The 23,265-nt window shown below is 52.4% G+C and overlaps 1 long non-coding RNA gene across 2 annotated transcripts in view; it reads left to right on the top strand.

Moving 5' to 3' along the window:
- Positions 1-21,602, top strand: part of LOC132507146 (uncharacterized) — an 87,329-nt gene extending 65,727 nt beyond the window's left edge. Inside the window, exons 4-5 of one of the 2 annotated variants that reach the window (XR_009536082.1) lie at positions 20,876-21,081; positions 21,224-21,602. This is a non-coding gene — a long non-coding RNA (uncharacterized LOC132507146). Of the gene's footprint in view, positions 1-20,875 lie in introns of both variants that reach the window. The other variant, XR_009536081.1, reaches the window with a different exon arrangement.
- Positions 21,603-23,265: the final 1,663 nt, after the last annotated feature.

The raw sequence follows: 23,265 nt of genomic DNA, 5'->3' as shown, positions 1-23,265 counted from the left end.
TCTCCTGTCATGACCGGCTTTGTGGGAGAGACACCCGTGGGTGTTCACACACGAAGAAGGGGTGCCTCCCACAGCACAGATGGAGGTTCTGGAAAGCTCTCTCAGGAGTGGGGAGGGGCATTCAGTCACTGAGGATTTTCTACCTGATGTGGTTCCTGAACAGCAGTGCTTTTTATTTTTAAAATTTATTTATTATTTATTTGCTGCACTGCCCGGCATGCGAGATGTTAGTTCCCCGACGGAACCCGTGCCCCCCACAGTGGAAGCGTGGAGTCTTAACCACTGGACCGCCAGGGAAGTCCCAGCAGTGCTTTTTAAAAAGAAAAGTGTCAAACATCCCAATAATTGTTCTCTGGTCACCTTTGCCTTAACTCTGGCCGCCATAACAAAGTAACGCAGATTAGGGGGCTTAAACAATAGACATTTCTTATCATTCTAATGGCTGGAAATCCAAGATCAGGGTGCCGGTGGGGTTGGGATGTTGGTGAGGGTCCTCTCCCCAGGTTTCAGACAGCCCCACCTTCTCGCTCTCTCCTCACAAGGAACAGAGAGATCCGTGGTGTCTCTTCTTATAAGGACACCAATCCCACCGTGGGGGGCCCACCCTCATGACCTCATCTGAACCTGATTACCTCCCAGAGGCCCCATTCCAATTGCCATCCCATATTGGGAGTTAGGGCTTCAACACCCGGATTTAGGGGAGCACAGTTCAGTCCACAGCGATCTTCAATCCTCCACTTCAGAAGGGAGGGTTTTGTTTCCACTGTTGAGTTGTGGCCACTGCCATTTCAGGATAGCTCTTTAGCCATCCCCGCCATCCGCTTTGACCAGTGTCTGCAGTTCTGGGGTAAACCAGTCTCCAGCAGCCGGGCCAGGTGAGGAATCAGGGCCTGACTGACAGTGGTTTCCTCACTTCGGCTTTTTCCACTGAAACTGCAGCCCCCATTCCCACGGCAGGGGACCCAGACACCCCACCACCCCACCATCTTTGGCTTCTTTAAGGGGAGCTGTGGCCTGCATGTTTTATTTTCCCAGCCTGAAGCGACCTTGGCCTTGGCTCTTGTGCTGGGAAGCTCGGCTGGCCACGCGCCTCATCTATGTCGTTTGAATCGTGGCAGTTAGTCTCAGTCAGTGTCTGGTGACTGTGGATTACGTGGAGAAGGTTAACTGTAAATAGGATGCCAGCGTCTTCTCCCTGGTTGAGCCCCTTCTGTCCTAATGTCTCCTAAGTCTTCTCATTTGTTCTTATTTTATTTTATTATTTTGAAAAATTTTTATTACGATTATTTTTAAACATCTTTACTGGAGCATAATTGCTTTACAGTGCTGTGTTAGTTTCTGCTGTGTAACAAAGTGAATCAGCTATATGTATATATGTGTCCCCATATCATTTGTTCTTCAGAGAAAATGTCCCCAGAGGGCCCCTGAGACGATGCGGTTGGGACAAACCCTCACAGGCGAGGCAGCAGGAAGTCGAGCGTCCAGGAGGGATGGATGGCAGGCCTTCTGCTGGCCACAGCTGCCACTGGGCTGACCCAATCCTTATTTCCAGCTCAGGTTTGGTCTGAATCTGGTGGGTGACTCCCGGCTGTGTCATCCTCCAGGATGCAGAGCTGGACGCCGGCTCCCCAAAGTCTCAGGGGGAGATGAATTCTGAGTCTAGACCAGCCTGCCCAGATGATGAGCCTCGCCAGGGTGATGGGGTGAGGCCTGGGGGCTTTGTCTGTGCACCCAGGTGACTTTCAGCAGGGAGGTTTTGGTAAACACCAGGGGTTCCCCAGGTGGGCGGCCCACATGAGTTAACTGGGTCCCGGCCCTGGCCCAACCCCAGGCCCAAAGAATCACAATCACACTGACTGGGGCTCGGGAAAACTATTTTTCAAAACTGTGCCAAGTGATTGAAAAAAAAGATGTTGTTGCTTTTGTAAAGGACACATTCTAATTTTAAAGAGCTCAAATCATATAGAAAACACAAGAAAGAAAACAAAACGTCATCCCAAACTCTATCATCCTGGAACAATCACTGTTAGTTTAAGTTGGCAGAATTCCAACTTTTCTCCAAGTGTCACTCACTACTGATAGAAAAAAGCCAGACAGACGGACAAACCTGACCCTGCATTTCTGTGCAGGTGAGTTCCATCGTCCGTCAGGGACTCTTCTCTGCTGGATACACAGCACCTACTCAGCCAGAGGAAACGCACACATCAGGACACGAATGACAGTCATCCGGGGGCTTCACGACCTACCGACTTCCCCCCTGGGCTTGAAGTCTGGTGCGTCCCGTCAGAGCTGGCACCTGGCCAAAGTACATTCATGTCCCGGCTCCCCACCTCCTGCTGTGTGTCCTGGTGAAGGTTACAGCCTCTCCCAACCTCAGGCTCCCAGGTCTGCAGAGTGAGGGCGATGAGGATGACAGCACTGCCATGACACTTACCTTAGAGGAAGGCCATGATGACCAAATGCAACAGCGTGCGTGGGAGAGCACTAAAGAGCAGAGTCAACGGGAATAAACACATCCAAAGCTTGGAGACCGGAGATGGTGATCATTCCGAAACTGGGAAGTCATGACAATGATACCAGTAAGTTAACAGCCCGTGGTGGTGGGTTCCCAGCATCCCTGGAGCTGTGCCTTTGCCTCCGGGGAGCTGTAAGAATATTTGCTCAGCTGTCATAGAGGTTGGCAGGCTCTGACAAGACACCAGCGTCCAGGCTCGCTTTGCATCTCAAAAGCTGCTGGGGACACTTCTCCCCTGGACTGATTGCAGCCTGGTGACGTTGCTGCCGTGTGGGGACCACCTTGGCTTACCCTGAGGTAAACCAAGTCCAGATTCAGAAACACGTCACATCAAGACATTTCTGTTCCTTTTCTCTTAAAATGGAAGAGAACAATGCTAGGCCAACTGTAAAAAAACAAAACAAAACAAAACAAAAAACAAGGCAAAGCAAACCCCCAGTCATCCCTTCAAAGCGTGTGGGAAGCTGAATGAAGCAATGTCAAGGTGCTCAATTTCAGAAGTTTTCAAGTTCTCGGAAGTTGGGGTTCCTAAGATCACTCCAGTTGTTGACACACGAGGGCAGAGTCAATGGCACGTGGAAATCATCCATCCACGTGAGGCTAGTGGAGACCGTTCCTTCTGCTGGCTTCCCTGTCTCTGCCAGGTGCCAGGCTGGGGAGTGCTTCCCTTCTTCCCACATCCAGAAGGTTTCTTTCCTGGTCATTCTTGCTCTCAGCCTTGCGCTCACCATGCTTACTGTCCGGAACAACCCTGGTCTTCCTGGCTTCTGTCTCTGCCCTCCAACTGCCCCTGCCCATCAGGTCCTAGCCTCTAGATCTCTGCAGGCCACCCTCTGTCCAGAGCTTTGACAGCCTCTAACCCGCCCTCGGCCTGGGCAGAGGTTCCTCCTAGCTTCCCAGCTTTGCAGGTCTCGTACACCCCAGGAAATGGCCGAGGCTGTGGGCGGCTGGAGGAGGCCCTGGTCGGGGAGTTCCGTCCCGGGGATCCCAGGGGGCCCACTGTCTCTGCACCTGCATCACCCGTTCACACACACTGCTGGCCAAGTTCTGCAGAGCCTGTGATCAAGCTGTCCCCTCTGACTGGGGTCGGGTGTGTGGCCCGGTTGCCATTTCCTCCAAACCATCACTTTAAGCAAACAGGGAAAACCAACCATTAATAATGTGAGACAACCCGCTAGCAACATGGTCCCCGAAACCACAGGACCACTGGGTTATTGCTGACCCAGTGCCTCTGAACCCAAGCTGCAGGAATAGCATCCTTTTCTACATAGGCTGTTTTATTAATGTCCTAGGGCTGCTGCCACAAATTACCATGAACTTTAAAAACCCCACAAAAACAGAAGTTTATTCTCTCACAGTTCTGGAGGCCAGATGTCCAAAATCTACGTTTCAGCTGGACTGGGCTCCCTCTGGAGGCCCTAAGGGGCGGAGCCTCCCTCCCCTCTTCCAGCTTCTGGTGGCAGCCGGCATTCCTTGGCTTGTGGCCACATCACATCCATCTCTGCCTCTGTCTTCACACGGCCTTCCTTAAGTGTTTCCTCTTCTGTCTCTTGTAAGGACTCTTGCCATTGGATTTAGGTCCTGCCCTAATTGAGGATAATCACACCTTGAGATCCTTAAACTACATCTGCAATGACCCTTTTTCCAAATAAGGTCGCATCACGGGTTCTAGAATATGAACTGTCTTTTTGGGGTCACCATTCAACTCATGACAGCTGTGCTGTGAAAAGCCTAAAGGATGTCCAGCAGCCTAGAGTGGAGCCTCAGGACCCTGCCCAGCCTTGGAGCGGTGGATGGGCTGAACGTGTATGTCATATGCTACCCCCGCCGCCCCCCCCCCCAAACCTCATGTGTTGAAGTCTAACCCCGAAAGGTGATTGTGTTGGCAGGCGGGATCTTTGGGAGGTGACTGGGTCAGAAGTGAGACACGAAGCAGAAGAAAGGAGTTCCTTTCTTCCCACCCTCTGAGCCTGGCCCTGGGCACTCTCACCCAGTGGTGTGCTGGCTTGGTTGGAGGGTGAGGTGTGCCCTGGTGTGACACTGGGAAGCTTTGTCGCATCCTCTGGGAGAGAGGACAGAGAATTGGGCCCGAGCTCCGGCTAGCCATGTGATCCTGGACGGAGCATGCCAGGAAGCCCTTGAGCCAGAGGCTAAGTGTGGAAGCTGGAGGCCTGCTGGGTGGTGGTTGCTGTCTAAGTCATTATTTTTTAAAAATAAACTCTGACTGAGGACCAGCTGAATGACAGGGCACAGAGAATTCAGGTATGATTAAAGCCTTGTCCCTACCCTCTAGGGGTTCACAGTCTCACTAGGGGAGCAGGCTTGTCCTGTAAACTGACATTAAAGTAGAAACTGACAGTGGAGTGATTACAGAGTGCTTTGGCTTTCTAATCAAAGTGAAAGGCTTCATGGAGGAGGTGGCATTTCCCCTGGGTCTTGAAAGATGAGTAGGAATTCACCGGGGTATAGTGTTTATCTGTAGATAACTACTGTGTACCAAAGTACCCCAAACTCAGGGCCACATCTATTCACAAGCATTCATTATATCCCAGTTTCTGTGGGTCTGGAATCCTCCCAAGGATCACTCAGTGTGTTGGCTGGGGCTGCAGTCATTTCGAGCCCTGATGGGGCTTTGGGGGACATCATTTACACAGGCCTCCCCACGAGGCTGGCCCAGGATGTGGCAACTGGCTTTCCCTAGGGTGAGTGACCCGAGAGAGTGGATGGAAGCTGCAGCCCTTTAATAACCTAAACTCGAAGGGACATCCCATCACTTCTGGTGAATTCTAGTCATTGGAAGTGAGTCCCTAAGACCAGCCCACCGTCCAGGGCGTGACTAACAGTGGGTGGGGGTAATCTGGGGACTGATTTAGAGGCTGCAACCCCACAGGGTAGCACAGTGACATGGGTCCTGCTTCAGGGTCCAGAGGGAGGGTGGGCATGGGAGAGTGTGACGTGGGATGAGAAGATCCCAGTTTGGGGACTAGAGAACGAATGATGAGGATAGTCATAGTGATGGAAGTGGGTAGCACCTTGGAGGGCAGACTATACCAGGCACCGTTCAAAGCGTTAGAAGAAGTCTCATTTAATTCTCCCATAATTCTCTAGGAGGACAGTACTGTTATGAGCCTCACTTTACAGATGAGGGAATCAAGGCACAGGAGTGTTAAGTGGTGGAGTGGTCCCCTCAGCTTGGGACCAGCAAGCTCCTTGAAGTCCCATGGGAAGGTTGGAGGGCTTGGGCACAGTCCCCGCAGCCTCTTCTGTCACACAGAGGGCTGGATGTGGGCATCTCCAGGGTCAATGGTGTCTGGATTTTTGTCGGGGTAGGTCGTGATGCTCCTGTGAAATAACAGAAAATATATACGTCGGTCTCTGCCTCTGGTTCCTGGCACAGAGCTCCTAAAACCCTCAGAATTTCCTGGGCCATAGGAGTGTCTTTTGTTCTAACGAGGTGACTCCTGGTGGATGGCTTCAGGATGGGAGCTGGTCACCAGAAAGACCAAGCTGTGACACTTGGGATTTGCAGCTCCCCGACCCCCATTCTCCAGGAAGGGAGTTTGAGTTAATGGTCGATCGTGCCTATGCGGTGAAGCCTCCATCAGATTCCCGACAGTCGGGGTTTGGAGAGCTTCTGGGTTACCGAGCACGTGGGGCAGCTGTGCGCCAGGTGTGCCCGGAAGGCGCGGAAGCTCCTTGCCCCTTCCTCCATATCTTGCCCTATACATCTCTTCCATTTGGATGTTCATCTGTCTCCTTTCTCACACCCTTTATCATCTAAAAACTGGTAGGTGTAAGTGTTTCCCTGAGTTCTTCGAACAGTTGTAGCAAATGGTCGAACCTGAGGAGGGGCATGGGAATCCCGATTTATAGCTAGTTAGTCCGGAGAACTAACCAGCTATAACGGGTGACAACCTGGGACTTGGGACTGGCATCTGAAGCGGGGGCAGTCCTGTGGGACGGAGCCCTTCCCCTGCGGGGTCTGGACTAACTCCGGTTAGTGCTGGAATTGAATCATGGCACCCCCAGCTGGTCACTGAGAACTGCTTGATGAGAGGAAAACCTACACAGCCGGTGTCAGGAGTATTGTGAGTGTTCGAGTGAGGGGGAAACACGGGGGTGTTTTTTCCAGTACAGCCCAGCCCAGGTGGAAGGAAGCCATCATGCTGAGCCCGAGGATGTCTGGTTTGGCCTGGGAAGCTCTCGGTCCAGCCCCGTGGCTAGGGAGGCTTTCCTGAAGACGAGCTTCCGGCGCACGTCCCCTGGCTCAGTGGACAGGAGGAAGGTCCACCTGGGAAGGCTCCTGGCTCTGCTGTCTCGCTGGCCTGTAATTCTCTGGAGCTCAGCCTGTGCTGCTGGCAGAAGCTCCTCCAGCACCCATCCACCCTCTGGCCCTGAGAGCAGTCAACAGCAGAGGGGCTCTGGTTGCACACCTTCCCCTCCAGGAAGGCAGGCGCGGCCCTCCCTGGCCTCCCTGGCCCACCCACAAAGAGGGTCCCAGCTCCCCGGGCACACAGCGAAGGTCCCGGCCAGGAAGAGGGGGCAGGACAGCCTCCTGCTCTTCCTCTGTGGTCGTTTCCCCCAGAGGTCAGTGAACTTGGGGTCAGAAGACCAGGTTTCTGGTCCAGTGCGCAACATTCTGCTGTATGGCCTCGGGCCCACTTCCCCTCGCTGAGCCATGGACAGAACGTCCCAGCCCCGCCTCCGTCTCCTCCAGCAGAGCTCCTCCGTCTGTGAGCAGAAGTCATCTGCATCTTCTTGAAATGCGGTTCTGACTCAGCAGTTCTGGGACGAGGCTCTCACACAGCTCCCCGCTGGGGCCTCTGGACCCCTCTTTGAGGGTTTAGGGGAGGAATTCTGGCGCGGCGGCAGGTGGGGATGTTTGAGCCTGACCCCTGCCTGGTTATTCATTCAGCCACACTTTCAAAGCACCTACTAAGTTCCTGGAGCTTTCAGGCTCCAGGGATCCAGGCAGGGACGGGTCAGCTCTTCCCCCTGGAGACCGTGGCCTGGTGGGCATTGGCTGGTCAGCTGTCCAGGACCTCCCCGGGTTGGGGGCATGAGGGCTGCGATGCAGGGGCCTGTGGGAGCCGTGGGGTGGGAAGAGACACCTAGTCACAGCGGCTAAGGGGACACAAGGCGGGGAGGGGTCTGGCATGCCTGAGGATGGGGCGGGACAGGCCCTCACACGGGCATGGTAGCGGGAAGGTAGGTGCCTGCCCAGGCTGCTGTGTAGGTGCAAGTCGGGGCAGGGAGGGTAGCAGGGCAGATCCCGGGCCACACCAGTGAGCGTGCAGTCTGTCCTCCAGGAGGCGAGGGCAGGAAAAGGGACTTAAATTGTGATGAGGCTGCTTTCTCCAAAACACCCACCTGAAGGAGGGGGCAGGTGCAGACGTGAGATGGGACGAGAGAATTCTCATCCCACAAATTTGCAGCAGCGCTCGGGAGCCAGGGGGCGGGCAAGGGCGCCCCTTACCTTCCAGACTAGGAGCGGGGCTGCCCTGCATCACCCCAGCCTCAGCTTCCGTCCTCACATCTCCTTTCTGAATCTGACGCTCCTGCCCCCCTCCTGTGAGGACCCTGATTTCCCACCTGTGGAATGGTGGCGTTCACGGCAGGTACTTGGTGTTTAGTCCTCCTCAGCCCCTCCCTCTACGGAGCTGTGAGGCGGGGAGACCCCAGAGGGCACCGGGGGACAGGGTGGGGCACATGTTGGCTGGAACTTGGGACACCTGCTGGCTGGTACTGGGGGGTCATGTAGGCTGGTACTTGGAGGACACAATCAGGGAGTGACCCAAGGCCGCCCTGGGGTCTCCTGGCTGCAATCACTCAGCATTTCACAAGGACTGGCCTAACTCCATTAATAAGATACCCTGTGTTAGCAGCTCGAGTGCTAACGGGCGTCCATCAGTGATGTGAGGTTCAGGCTCTGACCCCTCAGCTCCTCGTCTTCTTGATCGTCTTTCCCTTTGTAAGGTAATTTCAGGACAGGCCCCATCCTTATGTGAATTTTCTATTATCCTTTTAAGCATACAGTATCCACCAACAGGGCCATTGCCCCTGGGTTCCCGTACTCAGGAAAGCAGCAGGGGCTCACAGACAGAGGTCCTTTTTCCATCCCTCTTGGAAAGATGGAAAAGTCACGAATGTCCTTTACAGAAAGAGTATCTGTGCAAACGGCTGGTCCGGACCAGCCATTCCCCATCGTGGCCAGAGCAGGCCAGGGGCCTGGAGACCCCTGGTCCCCGCAAGTTCCCATCTGCTGGGTCAGCCCTGGGCTGGCCCCAGCGGGGCAGCTGTCTCCGCTCATATGTCCTGCTGTGGCTGCACTTTTTCTTTCCAAGTTCAGCGTCCATGGTAAACAGGAGACACCAGATTTCTTTCCATCCTTTATCCCTACCCGTGTCAACCCACCAGACAGATGTTTTCCACTTGTCCTTCCTCCACCCAGGCAAGGCAAGGTTTTGAAAAAGGAAGGGGAAAATATAACTGCAGTGGGAAGTCAAACATCCTTACCCTTTAAAGGAACAAGTCGTGCATTTGTTTGATGAGCACTTCCTGAGTGTGGCACTGGGATGTGATGGGGTCCGGACGTCCTGTCTACAGGGCGCCCACAGTCCAGTGGAAGGGGCCACTTGGTATGGGCGGCCTGCTGGGCGTGTGAAGGTGGGGCACTGAACTAAAGGGGCCCAGGGACTAAGGTGGAAGGCTCCCCTCGTCCTCACCTGGAGTCTTGGAGGGAACTAAGTGCTCTCCAGGGGAAGAAAGGCATTCCCTGCAGGGGGAGCAGCACCTACCAAGCCACAGTGGCGTAAGGAAGCGGGGCATGTTGGGAAAGGGTGGGACTGAACTTTGGGTGTACGTGGTAGAGTGAGGCCAGGTGGAACTGGACCAGAGGGAGGTGAAGGCCTTGAATGTCAGCTGAGTCACCAGGGCTGCATTGCAGAGGGACAATGGGAGCCCCTGCAGGATTCGAGCAGGGGTGTGGTGTGGTCGGACTCAGGACTCAGAAGGAGGTCAGTCTGGAGGCAGCGGTGGCAGGCAGAGAGGAAGGTCTGGGTGGGAGGCCAGGCCAGGGAGGGGAAGGGGCTTGAGAAATGCTGATGAGATCAGAGCAATATGTCCTCAGGAGCTGTGGAATCGAGAGGAATGAGGGAGGGGCTGGGTTTGTTCCGAGAGGGGGTGGGTGCAGATGTGGGAGAGGGACGGTGTCAGCGCCTCAGACCCCACTGGAGGCTCGGGGCCAGGGCTCCAGGCTCAAGCCAGCTGGCTAGGGCAGGCTGCATCCTGGTCTGGAGGAGTGGGGTCCTGGACAGGTAGCAGGGCAGGGACCTGGGAATCCAAACACGCACACACACACACACACACACACACACACACACACACACACACACACACACACACACACACACACACACACCCGGGTGTGGGGAGGGAGAGATGATAGATATTTACTGAGTGCTTACTGTGAGTAAGCATTTCACATGCACTGTCTTACATGTTTCGCCCCATTTTACAGATGAGAATGTTGAGCTTTGGAGAGAGTTCACCACAGACATGGCTGTTGATGGATCCTAAAGCAGGCAGCTGAGTGCAGACCTGCTGTCCCCCCTCGGGGCGCAGGGAGCAGATGTTCACCTTGGGTGACGTGACTGGCCGGTGGGGCTGGCATTTGGGCCTCTGGCTTTCTAGCACACACCAGGCTGCCCACCTGACAAAGCTGTGCCTCTCTCTCTTAGGCCAGTGTGAATGCCTCTCAGATGCCTTCCCCGCTGCCGTTTAACGGGCCGCAGGTGTATGGAATTGGATTACACATAATCCTTGTTTATGATGCTCTCCCAGCTCTGTCCACACAAGAGCCTTTTCCTTGTGCCTCCCTCGTTTCCTCCCTTCCCTTATTCTCATCTGACAAACACCAGTACATCATCATCCAACGAGGAAGTTGGACACTAAGGACCGTTTGCCACACTCTTCTCCCCCCGGAACCCTCCTCCCTCTCCCAAGGGAACAGGCTCCAGAAATCTTGTGTCTGTCATTCCTTTGCTTTTCATTTTATCACATCTAAATGTAACCCCCCAAATATTTAAAATTTTAATCATTTTTAACTTGAAAAAGGGTATTATGCTCTATAATTTTTTTAAAAGCCTTTATTTTTTAGAACAGTTTTAGATTTACAGAAAAATTGAGAGGCTAATACAGAGAGTTTGTATAATCCTTTTGGACTTCTTTTTCCCTTTCAGAATTTTATTGCTATTTTGGAAAAGAGTTTGCCACTGTCTCGTGAAGTTGAGCCTTCATAAACCTTACATACCAGCAATTCTTCTCGTAGGTATGTACGAGAATATTCTTAGCAGCACTGTTCGTAGTATCAAGACATTGGAAACAGCCCAAATCCTGTCAACAGGAATAGATAAATAGATACATATATTGTATGTGGGTATATTTGCACCTGGGGATATTACAGAGCACTAAAACTGAATAACAGCTGGCAATAAAAAGACGGATGAATCTTATCAATCTAAATTTGAATGAAAATAAAGGAAAGTCTAAGATTTTTTCCCCTAGTTGGTATCCAGGGGACGTCAAAAGTTGTCCTAACATTTAAGGGCAAGTTTGGCCAAAGGCCACCACCTTTGAGAAGAGAATGAGCAAAAGTCAACAGAAAAGGGCGCGTCTCTGTTTGCAGGGGGACCACCCTAGTGTGGGTTTGGAGCTTGGGGCACGGCCAAGTTGAGTCAGGATGAGCAGAACAGAAGGTACCTGTAGCAAGTCATAATCCATCCAGTTGAAGCCTGAAGAGCTCGTGGGTTGGGGGTGCAGTGCTGTCAGGGCTCCCAGGGGAGGGGCCGGGAGAGAAGGACCCTGAAGTTGACTGAACTAGTATTGTGGTCACCAGAGAGGAGGTCCAGAGCTGGGCAGGGATTTCGCCCAACGCTGCCCCAGCTGAACAAACTGTCCCTTAACCCCATCCAATTTCCATGCTCACCTAGCAACCCTCATATTTTTCTAAAATAATTTTTTTTTATAAAACTGTACATACTTATAAAAGAAAAATATTTAAAAATGCATAAGTAGAAAGAAGGAACAAAAATCGTCTGTGCTGGGGCTTCCCTGGTGGCGCAGTTGTTAAGAATCCACCTGCCAAGGCAGGGGACATGGGTTCGAGCCCTGGTCCGGGAAGATCCCACATGCCGCGAAGCAACTAAGTCCGTGAACCACAACTACTGAGCCTGCGTGCCACAACTACTGAAGCCCACGTGCTTAAATCCCGTGCTCTGCAACAAGAGAAGCCACCGCGATGAGAAGCCCGCGCACTGCAACATAGAGTAGCCTCCGCTCGCCGTAACTAGAGAAAGCCCGCGCGCAGCAACAGATACCCAACGCAGCCAAAAATAAAATAATAAATAAATAAATAAAAAAAAAATCACGGCTCCACTTTGGAGTGTTTCATTTTAACCTTCTTCATGCACTGATAATCGTATTGTACCCATTATTTTAACACATGTCTTTTATCCAAACACATTTCCCCGTTAGAAACCCTTTGCCGTCATCATATTTTTTTTTTTTTTTTTGTGGTACGCGGGCCTCTCACTATTGTGGCCTCTCCCGTTACGGAGCACAGGCTCCGGACGCGCAGGCTCAGCGGCCATGGCTCACGGGCCCAGCCGCTCCGCAGACTGTGGGGTCTTCCCGGACCGGCGCACGAACCCGTGTCGCCTGCATCGGCAGGCGGACTCCCAACCACTGCGCCACCAGGGAAGCTCTGCCATCATCATTTTTAATGAATGTATATGTTCACTGAGTTGAATCTCCCTCTCTTTCTCCTCTCTTTCTCTCTCCCTATCATCTTTCCATCCATCCATCCATCCATCCATCCATCCATCCATCCATCCATCTATTTCACCTCCACTTCATAGAATATATTCTATATTGAATTTATATATATAGTCCAATGACTGTTCTCCAATGGCTCGTTATTTTGGCCAATTCTAGGTTTTCATTATTACAAGTAATCCTGCCAGGAATGTCTTGGTGCAAGAAGTTTTTCCATATTCAAATTATTTCCTTAGGAAGGATTCCCAGAAGTAGAATTATTAGATCAAAGGGTTTGAATCTATTTATGGCTCGTGGTACTTACTGCCAGCCTGCTTTCCATATGTATGGCAACAGTTCACCTTCCTGCAGGCAGCCTATGACCAAGGCCGCTTCACTGCACCTTCTCAAGCGTTGAGCAATCTAATTTTTAAATAGTTCTGGTAATTTCTGACAGCCAGTTTAAGGTAATCAGTCATATCCTAGAAAAGAAAGGACATGCCCTGGAGGGTTGTGGCCTTGGAACACTCTACCCTTCAGTGCGAATTATGCTGCTGTCTGGTTGGCTACTAGCCTGTTATCAGGGATTTAAAGGCCAAAGGATCCAGCCAGGCATCTCTTTGGTCTCTCTTAACTGCAGCCCTTTCTGGAGAAAGGGATGTAACAGAAGGAAGGAAGAATAGGAGGACACAAGCCACCGGAGAGGCCACTCTCCGTCTCCATCTCACTCCTCTCCTCCTCCCATCGACAGATCTGCAGTTCGTTCAGGTAGTCACGTAGCTTCACTGATCACAGGAAGTGTGAGCCCCAACCCCAGCCCCAGGAAATGAATCACCACTGGACCAAAGCAGGCTTAATAATATCATTCCCACTGGCCAACCATTGGTCAGACGTGGGCATGTGACATAGTTATGGTGAATGAAATGTAAGTAAAAGTCGGGTAGATGGGACAGATTTGGCTAGCATGGCTCTCTAGCCCTTTGCTCTATTCTCTTCTTCCTGCCTGGGATGCTAATAAAATGTCAGAGGTACAGCAGCCTTCTTATGACTATGAGTTGATAAGCATGAAGACAAAAGCCAACATACCAAGGATGGCCAAGCAAAAAGATAGAGTCTGTGCGTTTGAGCCCCTGATCCACCCAGACTTCTTTTTATGCAGAAAAGGAACCTTAGATTTATTTATGCCACTTTGGTTGGCTTTTCAGTTACTTGGATTTGAGTGCATCCTTACTAAGAGATACATTGGCATACTGTTTTCCTTAGGATAAATTACGCTAGCTGCTATAACAAACATACCCCAAACCTCACGGCTAAACACAATAAAATTTTATTTCTTATTCATGTCACAGTCTGCTGTGAGTTGAGCAGTGCTCCTCCAAGATCTGGGCTCCTTCCATCTTGTGACATTACTTTTCTCAGCATGTGGTCTGCAGGGTTTCCATGGAAGGGGAGAGGAGCTTGGACAACCATGCCCATGATTTTATGGTCATCCCTATAAGTGATACGGATCACTTTTTCTGACATCTCCTTGGCCAGAATCCAGTTATAAGCACTCATCCTACCTGCAAGGGAGACTGGGAGATGCAGTCTTCCTATGCGCTCAGGAGGAAGAAATAGGGTTGGTGAGCAGGTATCCAGTCTCTCCTCCACACTCACAGAAAGGGAAACATCCCCCAAATGGACACCCCAGTTGCATCTGGGAATGGGTGCTCTGAGTCTGAAGGTGAGCCTGCTCTGAGTGCAGTGGCTGAGCCATGCCTGAAGATCAGTAGTCCCTCGCCAGCACCCAAGGGGAACCTTGCCAAATGCCTAATCTCTGTCTCCCTAGTTTTTAATCCTGTGAAAAATGATACTGACATTTCCCAAAAGTGTGTTTTAAAGAATAGTAAGACTTTTCTTCTTGTCTTTTTAAGTGTGTACATTCTAAAGAGATGGGTGGCCTGTGGCTTTGCGTGGAATGGGCTTGGCAGGGTCTAAGTCACCTCAGTCAGATTGTCTTCCCTTAGATGCTTTTTTCACAACAGTCACGGGTACTGACTCTGTGCGAAAATCTGGACCACCCTTGGGGCTCAGATGCAGAAAAACTGGGGTTCTCACCCTCAAGGAACTTGCCAAACGGGTCAGCATCTATGTCCACACACGAGGGGGGAAAGGACAGGAGAGGGGCCAACAGTGGGTGCCGTGGCCAAGAGCCCAAAGCTTGTGGAACCATACACGGTCACACAGGGGAAGCTCACTAGTCGGGCAATGCCAGCCTGAAAGGTAGGCCCTGCCGTCGTCTTGGTCCCACCATTCCTTTGCTTAACCAGAGGCAACATATGCAAAATGCTGAGAACGGTGTCTGGCACATGGCACTTTCTTTTCATTCATTCATTGATTCATTGGTTATTTGGTTGGTTGACTGACTGACTGATTCATTCAGCAAACAGGGAAGGAGCATCTATTATGTGCCAGGCCCTTGGCTGGCTCTGAGGACAGGCAGACATCTCTGTAGGACTGTAAATCTGGCCATCCTACTCCGGAGCTCCCTTCCGGTGAGGGAGCTGATCAGATAAACTGGTAATTACAGCACAGTGCAGCTCATTGTGGAGGTGCACAGGAGGGACATGAAGCCTCCTTGAGGGGTTAAGGAGGGCATCCTGGAAGAGGGGGTGCCTAAGCAGCGTCTTGAAGGATGAATAGGAAGGAGATGGCCAGGCGGGGATGGTTACATATTTTGCAGGGCTCAGCGCAAAGTGAAAATGCAGGGCCTCTTGTTCCAAAGGCAGGGAAAAGTGTCATTTAAAGAGCCCCTGAAAAATAAAGCTTTTCCCCTTCTTCCACAGTCGCTCTCTTGACTTATAATTTTTTTAAAAAATTTTCTATTTAACGATACTCTAAAGAAAAATTAAACATTTAAATCGTTAGCATGCATTTTACCATCCAGCTTTATATTGTGTAATGTCAGTTTTAAATGGAAATATAAGAGCATTTAATTCATACGCAGAATCACTGAAATGACACAAGTCATACTTCATAGCTCTGGCATGCACATATATTTCATTCTTACCAGAAAAGTGGCAACGCTCAACTATTTTTATTTTGCTTCTTTATAGAATCGTGTTCTCCCCACATTTTCTGCCTTAGTCTTACTGCTGAGTAAGGAGGGACTAAAAGGAAAGGGACTGTGGCTGCCCATCTCTCCCTTTGCTTCTGTGCCATGATTTTCAGCATAATCGGTTGCTTAACACAGGGACATAATGTGACTTAGGAAGGATGAGACAGGTCCTCGGTCCTTGTGTCTCAGAGCACCAGGTGTGAGTGTGTCCATAGCAAGTTCTGGTTTGATTGGAAAGTGTGGCGTCTCATCAGTGACCTCACTCACACACGTCACATGCTCGTCTTGAACTCACTTGGGGTGTCACTGAGCTCGAGCAGGTCGTGGGTTCCCTGGAACCTTGTGTTGGTGGAGTGCAGGGGACGGCAGACACACAGGCTGCACGTCCCTCCTCTGCTCGTGTGCATCGTCCCAGTGGATTTCACTTACAGCACACAAGTTCAAAGATAAAATTATTAAGAATTTTAAGATGGCGACAGCAGGATATTAAACCAAGCATGGAGCCCTCCTGTGCGTGGCCCAGGTGCAAGGTGAGGGGGTTACGGAAGCCGTGCCGTGAGCGTGGACAGCGCTGCAGAAGAGTGAGACACGTGGAACCGTGGTGGACACGCATACTGTGTGTACCCCCGTTGCTCACACGCACGTGTCATTGTCCCATCCAACGTCACTTACAAAATACAGGTTCAAAGATAAAATGGTTAAGAATTTCAAGATGACAACGGAGAGCGTTAAATCATTAAATCAGCCCCTTGTGAGCACGGGGCCCTTCTGAGTGTGAGGCCCTATGCGATTGCTTAGGTCACAGGCTCACGAAGTGGCCCCGTGGCCAGGTGAAGGGAGGCTGGGCGGAGGAGAGCTTCCAGATACAGGGAAGGGTCTATGTGAAGGCCCCAAGGCCTGCGCAGGCTCTGTGTTTCCCTTCTGTGATTTACGGGGCATGGGGCACCCCGTACCCCAACTCCTATTCACTTCCCGCCCTCTTGCCCTACCCACTCCCCATCGTCATTGCTATTCCACAACTCCGGGGACCCCCTGGGTAAGCTTGGCTGTGGGCACGCTGATTCCAGGTGGACAGGCCAGAGAGGTGGCCTGTCCCCAGCGATCTGTTCCAGACGGTGCCCCCTGCCTTGTGTCTGCCGCCTACCCAGGGTCTCAGGAAGGCCTGGCAGACTGCGGGCTTATGGGGAACCCTACAGGAGTGGGGGGTCTCTTCCTCTGACTGACACCAAGGCTGGCCAGAAGCGGGGAGCCCCGCATCGCCCTGCCACCCCTGCACTCGGCCCCCACCTGTCTCCACTTCTCACATCCCTCATTGCCGCCTCCACCCTGTAACAGGGCAGCCCTGTGAGGCACACATTTGCCTGCATCCAGACCTTGACCAGTTTGGCTGCTGTACCAGCGTCCCCCACTCCCCAGCCTCATTGTCACCCGGGCCCGTCTCTTTCCGACTGTGCGACCAGGGCAAGCGGCTACAGAAGGCGCATCATGATGTCGGCTGGCCGGGATGCGGGCCGTGGCAGGGCACGATCTCTCATGCTGGGCGCTGACGTCCAGTTCTGCTAAATCTACTGGAAGCTGGAAATTTGGAGCAACCCTGTAAAGGCGGTGCACAGCAACAGGAAGTCTGGAGGGTGAGACGGGATGCAGAGGGGGAAGCAGAGGACAGAAACGTGCTCTGGCAGCCGCCTCTCTAGTCTCATCCTCTGCCCTTAGTCCAAGCTGCCCGTAATCAGCTGCTTTCGTTCCCCACGGGGAGCCAGGCTGCGCTGACGTTCCAGAAGGTCTAGAGCATTTCTTGCCACTTCTGATCCAAGTGGATCTATTTCTGGCAGCTGAATTTTGGATGTTCCCAGAGTGGGAGGAAACGCAGGAGGGACACTTAGGTAGCTGGACCAGAGGGGAAAGCATGGCCGCATGACTTTTGGAACCGTGCCTGTCAGGAACAGACTGCTCTTGATAGCTAAACTGTGCTGCCCCTACCTGCTTCCAGGTGGGCGGGCCAGGAGGGGAGGGGACCCGGCTTAGCAGACGGCAGATCCAGCTGGGAAGGGAAACCTTTTCTGGCACTAAAGGAACCGGGGTGCTTTTGCAAAAGAACCCTCAGGTTATGAGTAACTCGGGCCTCCTCATAAGGGTGGGGATGAGCTTGGAGTTCGATGGGCCCAGGTCAGCAGCACCCCTGTCCCTCTCAGGGTCACGCGGGGATTCGTGGAAATAGTAAGACGTCCAGGGCCAGCTCAGTTCCGGGCTCTCCACCGATGATCCGTCAAGGTTGTTTGCATCCTCGGTCTCTTCCTTCCATAGTAAAGGCCTCTCAGGGGTGAAAAGTGCTGGGATGGGACCGGAGAGTTTATCTTCAGGGACTCCAGCCAGTGTGGAAATCCACAGGCCTGAAGGTGGAGGCCATCAACACAGAATTTGGATGGGGATGGTCTTTAAAAACTGGCCAGAGCAGGAATGGTGACTGACAAGTCTCCTGATACTTAAGAAAGAGAAAGGGTAATTTTCAAAATCTGAGACTGATGGGTTGTATTTTTGATTGAGTTCCTCCTTGGCAAAAATTCTGAGACACATTATAAAATAGAAAAGAAAGTGGAGCTCATGAAGAAGTCAGCTTTGTTGGTTATCTATCATCTATCTATCTATCTATCTATCTATCTATCTATCTATCTATCTATCTTTATTATTTTTGGCTGCGTTGGGTCTTTGTTGCTGTGTGCGGGCTTTCTCTAGTTGCGGCGAGCGGGGGCTACTCTTCGTTGCTTCTCATTGCGGTGGCTTCTCTTGTTGTGGAGCACGGGCTCTAGGCATGCGGGCTTCAGTAGTTGTGGCTCACGGGCTCAGTAGTTGTGGCTCTTGGGCTCTAGAGCACAGGCTCAGTAGTTGTGGCGCACGGGCTTAGTTGCTCCGCGGCATGTGGGATCTTCCTGGACCAGGGCTCGAATCCGTGTCCCCTGCATTGGCAGGCGGATTCTTAACCACTGCACCACCAGGGAAGCCCCTCTATTTTGTTGATTTGCTTGTTTGTTCACTCACATGGCTGAGCAGGGGGCTGATGCTCTATCTATGGGCTTGTAAGTGAACTGACAGCAACCGAGGGTAATGCCATTTTCCTTTGGCCGTGAGGTTACTATGAGTGTCCCAGGAAGATACCCTGCTCATAGGCTATTTTAGAATTTGTCTGGGCGTTTGAAAGTCCCTCTTGAAATCGTCATGAACCACAGATGGAAATACGAGCTGAGTGTTGGCCAGTTAGGGTAGGATTGAGTCTGGTTGCTCAATCAGCCATGAATCTGGTAACTCTGTAAAACTGACAATATTTGACTGTTTTGACCTATAAAAATGGCCATTGTGTACAGTTCGCCTGCTATTTATTGGACTAGGGAGCTGCCTAATTCCCTTCCAACATGAGGGCTCTGCTTTGCTACGACGATCTGTCCAGAGGACTCGGAACTTCAGCCACTTCATGGCAGAGTGAAAGGAGCTCCGATTCTGGGCCCGTTCAAATCCTGCGTTCACATCCTGGCCCCATTGCTCACAGGATTCACAAAGGAACACGTGTGGCCTGCCCAGCACTGTGCCTGCCCCTCTCTCAGCTCTGTCACCTTGTCTCTGCTGTTCCTGGTGTGAGGGGCTGAGCCAGGAGGTGTAAGGCCAGAGCTGGCAGAGCGGGGAGTGGCAGTGCATTGGGTCTGGGACCTGGGGTGGGGACAGCTGGGGACAGCTGGGGACAACTGGGGGAACCCAGAGATGGGGTGGTGCTTGGGAGGTGCCACGAGCAGAGCAATGTTGGATGCAAAGCGCAGAGAGCAGCTGGGGCTGAAGATAAAACCCAGGGCACTCAAGTAGTTGTTGCCTCAAAATAACCAGCCTTCCCCCAGCTTAGTGACCTCCAATAGCAATTCTTCATTCCCCAGATCAAGGGATGGCGGCCGGCCTTGGCGGGATGGCTGTAGCAGGCAGCGGTTGGGTTTGTTCTGGGGTCCTGGGTGAGGAGACAGTGGCTAGCTAGGGCATGTTTTCCTCAAGGGGGAGGTGGAAACATGCCACGTCCCTTAAGCCCTGTCACTTCCACCTAAACCCCATTGGCCAAAGCAAGGCATATGGCCAAGCCCAATATAAATGGGGCAGGAAAGTGCACAGGTCCTGGTTGGGGGCTGGGGGTTGAGGGAAGTGCATGGTCACTGAACAAGAATCCACTTCAGCACCGTATTCCAGCCTGGGACAGTCAGCAGAGACTAGGATGAGTGACAGCTGGAGAGCTTCTCTTTGAAAGTCCCAGTACGCACTTGCCACGCAGCTTCAGAAACGTGCTCTGTGGCCCCTGAGGGTTTCCGGTAATATAAGCAGCCACTTCTATTTCATTCCTACCCCAGGCCATGTACATTATTGCCAGTCCTCAAATTAGCCCTGCCAGGTGGTGTTATCACTGTATTCTCCAGTTGAAGAATTCGAATCTTTGAGAGATCTAATGACTTGTCCTGCCCATCAGCCAGGATTCCAAAGCAGCGGCTCATGCCCCAAGGTCCATGTGCTCTACACGTGTTGACCTAGAAGGCTTCTGACCTTGGGTGCAGGAGATTCCAGCTTCAATGGCTGCAAATGGGCATTCGGCGGCAGAGAGCGTTCCTTGGGGTCCCACATATGAAATAGGGTCCCAGTCTATCTGGCTGCCTGGAGGGGCTGGCCATGGTGACAACTGTCTTTCACGAGCTGGATAAAACTCATCCTTAGTCACACCTCCACGGGGTCTGCTAACACGGCTGGCTCCAGAGTAACATGGGGGTAAACTGGGTTTCTTAATGGTGGAATGTATCACGCTGAAGACATCACCCTGGCCCACGGAGAGGCAGGAGAAGAAGAAGCCATCACAGGGTTCCCTCAGCCGAGAGCTCGGCTCTGTCACTGGCCGCGTGGGCTGTGGAGATGCTTGATAGGTGACAAACGCTTAATTCCACGGCCCGGCACCGCAGACGCCCTTGCAAGGACTGCTCGCCTTTTGTAGCCATTGATCTTGCTGGGATGGATGGCCCAGCTCCTGCCAGCACTCCCCCCCACCCCGCCCAGACTGAGCTTTGGGTGGTCTGACATGCGGGTCACCCCCGGAAATGACCTTGGAGAACCGTCTCGGAGCCTGGGAGCAGGGACATTTGTATTTATGAGGACATTGACAATCGCGTGCCTTAGGGCTATAAAAGGGCCTTCGTGCAAGGCTAATAAAACTCAGAAATCAATATTCTGTGAGGCCTTAAGTATTGGGGAATGAGGTGCTGTTTGCTTCAGTGTTGGCTCTAAAATTAGACAAATTAACGTAATGAATTCTCACAGCTCGTTTGCATACGTTGCTAATTTAATTTTCGAGGGAAATGCTAGAAAAGACAGTGCTGTGGATGCAGGAGTCGGGTTTGCCCTATTTTCTGAGCTGTTTGTGTCTGCGCGTTTCTCTCTAGATGAAGCTCTTGGTGCTGTGCTTTAGAACAGACGAAATAGCCTCCGCCCACACAGAAATGAGCCAATGTCCAGGAAAGGACACAGGGCGGCTTGTGAACTTTTGGGACACTCTGCTTCTGGCCGCATCTGACTCAGCCAGTGACCTCAGAAAGAGGCTCAGCCTCCTAGGAATTCCGTCCTGCATCTCCTCCAAATACGCATCCACGTGCGTGAGGCTGGAATCCCCGTGGTCATTGGGAGGAGGCCGTGCAGACACGGAGGTTCTTGCTCAGGCTGGGAGTCCCTCTGGGGCTATGTCTTCTGGTCCTCAGTGTGTGCTCACCCAGCTTCTCTCTTCTGTGGAGCAGGCACCAGGCCCAGAGTCTGGGGGATGCAGGCAGGGAGAGGCCCTCCCCACCTCATGAACCACCCATCTTCTCGCGGCATTAACTCCGAAGACTGATCCTGGCCATGTGATGTGATGCATTAAGCACTTCACTGCTCCCACAGCCTCCCAGACACGCGGGTAAGGAGGTGCCCACTGCAGCGTGGAGAGAGTCAGAGCATGTCTGATGCCCGGCACGTTCCACCCCCTCCCGCAGCAGGTATTCAACACCACTTGCCTTCACTGACAGCCTGGGAGCGCTGCGCCCTCGCTGCCTCTTGCTCTTAGGGCAAGTGCTTAAACTCCCCTCTCACTGGACCAAGGGCCAGGCCCCACCCCAGGAAATAAGTTTTTCCCATTAAAAGTACTCATTTCACTTGATGTATGCAGACAGGGCTCCAGAAGCCCGGAGTATGAGTGTGTGAGTGCATTTGTGTGTGTGTGTGTGTGTGTGTGTGTGTGTGTCGGTGGAGAATTTAAGCGCTGGAAACAGTGGCAAATAAGGAGATGCAAGCAATGTGAAAATAGTCAAGATTTCTCAGTCGCCAGAAGGAGGGAGGGTGAAATTGTAAACCCCCATCAGAAGCTTTGACAACAGCCCGTCCACCTCCCGGTGGGTCACTCGTGTCTTCACTGCTCTTTGGGCCTATCTTGCACGTCCCGCCTCCAAGTCTTGGCTCACGGAAGCTCACGGAGGCCAGGGAGCGCTCTCGCCGTCGCAGTACGCGGGCACCTCCGCTGACCCGGGGCTGAGTGAGTGTGTCTCTGTCAACAGTGTTGTCTGTATCAGATCCGCCCCGCACCTGCCCTCGACCCATATACATTCTGGAACATTCTGGCTGGGAGATTTAGCCAAACCCTGGAATTACTCCTTGCACTTTGCAAGAGTGTTCCTGGCTGGCACTGGACACCAGGAATTTGCAGAAATGTATCATCACTTTTGCCAACTGCAAAATCTTCCGGGTCAAAGGTCAAATGTCCCTGAAGCAGGAAAGGCAGGAAGAAAATTCAGCCAAAGTCTAGGCGCCTTTAAGAAAGGAGGCCTGGGCTTCCCTGGTGGCGCAGTGGTTGAGAGCCCGCCTGCCGATGCAGGACACACGGGTTCGTGCCCCGGTCCAGGAAGATCCCACATGCCGCGGAGCGGCTGGGCCCGTGAGCCATGGCCGCTGAGTCTGCGCGTCCGGAGCCTGTGCTCCGCAATGGGAGAGGCCACAACAGTGAGAGGCCCGCGTACCGCAAAAAAAAAAAAAAAAAAAAAAAAAAAAGAAAGGAGGCCTGGTCTGGGTTTGTCCCATCAACACCAGGCAGGCTTGGTTCCTCCACTGCCCTCCAGCACCTCCATCTAGGGAGGATGGCCAGGTGCGGGGAACGCCCTGGACTCACGCTGCCTGGGCTGGAACCCTGGCTCAGCCTCACCACCTTGCGACTCTAGGCAAGAAACCCAATCTCTCAGCTTCACTTTTCTCATCTGTGAAGTGGGGATAAAGCGGTTTGCACCTCACAGGATTGAGGAATAAATGGGCTAAAGCACTTACCGTGTTTGGCACAATGCCCAGCACATAATTAGCGTTTCGTCCACGTTAGTGCGGGGGTGTTGCTGGCCACTGCAGCATCATCAGTCTCCCCAGGTCCTCTCATGTCCGAGCTTGCTCTTCACCTGTGGCTGGGATGGGACTGACAAGGCTGGCACTGGGCCTCTCATCCCCTCCTCAACCCCACAGACTGGCCAGGATGCCCAGAACTCCACACCCACCTGTGTACTCTGTGTGCGATGTCTACAACACGAATGACGCCCCCTCAGATAAGGCACCCATGTGCAGTGCGCAACCTGAACACCCATACAAGCCCATCCTGGGTTCTGAGTACAAGCTCAGATGACAGACTCTCTGGGCTTGAACCTGGACTCGGCTACTTATTAGCTTGGAAGAATGCTTTGCATAAACAGATTTTGCTGAGCACTTGTACTTTCTGATCTCAGTTGGGACTCGCAGAGGCACTGGAGGGACTTCTGTAGGGGGCTTCTGT

This window comes from Lagenorhynchus albirostris, chromosome 16, assembly GCF_949774975.1.
Source record: "Lagenorhynchus albirostris chromosome 16, mLagAlb1.1, whole genome shotgun sequence".
In the NCBI taxonomy this organism is placed as follows: Eukaryota; Metazoa; Chordata; class Mammalia; order Artiodactyla; family Delphinidae; genus Lagenorhynchus; species Lagenorhynchus albirostris.
Note: the sequence above shows the minus strand (reverse complement) of the source record. Positions and strands in the feature narration are given on the sequence as shown.